Raw genomic sequence first — 1,525 nt, 5'->3', positions numbered from 1 at the left:
TGATGTGCAAGGGGTAAAGGATAAAAATCTTCTGTGTGCAGTAGTTTAAGCCAAGACTGATTCCGATTTTAAATTCTATACTACACCCGTTGTGTCTTCTGGCTGTCTGTAGTTTATGGTCAGTTACTTGTATGTTGTACGTGCCTGATTTGACTGTCTCTTTTCCCTCTCCACAGCAGGTTGTTTTGGTCTGTACTTTATAAATGGTGTAGAGAATATTGTACAGGAGATATTGAAATGACCAACAGTTTTCTAAAGCAAAAACTTAATCAGTTTCACAAGGAAGAAAGTTACTTTAGGAATCCCAACTTATCCCAAATATCACCCAAAACTGCAAAGAAATATTATCAAGTTAGAACCAAATGTTGTTTTCAGTATGTATGGTGGATATTTGTTTTGCCTAATTTTTCTTTCAATTGTTTGCTGTTTTAAAAATGTATGCTCTTTTACTTCGGCTCGCCACCGACGATCCTATTCGCCCCGCCCGGTGTTACCGATATTGTAAGAACAAGCCATACCCAAAGTCTCGTTTCTGCCTTGGTGTACCTGATGCTAAGATCCGAATCTTTGACTTGGGACGAAAGAAAGCGAAAGTGGATGAATTCCCACTTTGTGGCCACATGGTGTCAGATGAATATGAACAACTTTCTTCTGAAGCATTGGAGGCTGCTCGTATTTGTGCCAACAAATACAAATAAAGAGTTGTGGCAAGGATGGTTTTCATATCCGGGTGAGGCTCCACCCTTTCCATGTCATTCGTATCAACAAAATGTTGTCTTGTGCTGGGGCTGACAGGCTCCAGACAGGTATGCGTGGTGCCTTTGGGAAGCCCCAGGGCACAGTGGCCAGGGTTCACATTGGCCAGGTCATCATGTCCATCCGTACCAAGCTGCAGAATAAGGAACACGTGATTGAGGCTCTGCGTAGAGCCAAGTTCAAGTTCCCTGGGCGCCAAAAGATCCATATCTCAAAAAAGTGGGGTTTCACCAAGTTTAATGCAGATGAGTTTGAAGACATGGTTGCTGAGAAGCGGCTCATTCCTGATGGCTGTGGTGTCAAATATATCCCCAATCGTGGTCCTCTGGACAAGTGGAGAGCCCTGCATTCCTGAAGGCTTCCACAGTGCTCTCCTATATCCTACCAAATCATATTCAATAAATCTTGCATCAAGTCTGAAAAAAAATGTATTACACACGTGTTCTGTGTAAGTTGCATGGAAGTGTACATGGTTGTTGATTTAAATCAGGTTATAAAATCTAGCAGAAGTGAGAGACATGCAAGGGTAGTCATACTGTATCTCTAGAGACAGTTTAAACTTAGAATCTAAGTACGCAGTAGAAAAATAGATTGAGTACCTTTTGAAATTAGCTTATGGCATATTATTAACTTAGCTTCATGGTACAGTAAAGATATAAGGCATGCTCATAAAAATGTATTTTCACCGAGTTCGTTTCCTCTCAGATTTTTGCTTCTTGACTAAATAAAATGCAACTACTTTATGATTCTACTGCCCTGCTTACTAACA

At 40.8% G+C, this 1,525-nt stretch overlaps 1 pseudogene across 1 annotated transcript; it reads left to right on the top strand.

The window, feature by feature from the left end:
* The first annotated feature begins 434 nt into the window (after positions 1-434).
* Positions 435-1,183, top strand: LOC308421975 (large ribosomal subunit protein uL16-like; annotated as a pseudogene). Its single transcript has one exon. The product of its transcript is annotated as a large ribosomal subunit protein uL16-like (transcript).
* The last annotated feature ends 342 nt before the right edge of the window (positions 1,184-1,525 follow it).

The sequence above is a fragment of the Micromys minutus genome (genome assembly GCF_963924665.1).
Source record: "Micromys minutus genome assembly, chromosome: 6".
NCBI classification, from domain to species: Eukaryota; Metazoa; Chordata; class Mammalia; order Rodentia; family Muridae; genus Micromys; species Micromys minutus.
This window is presented reverse-complemented; position numbering and strand designations above follow the sequence as displayed.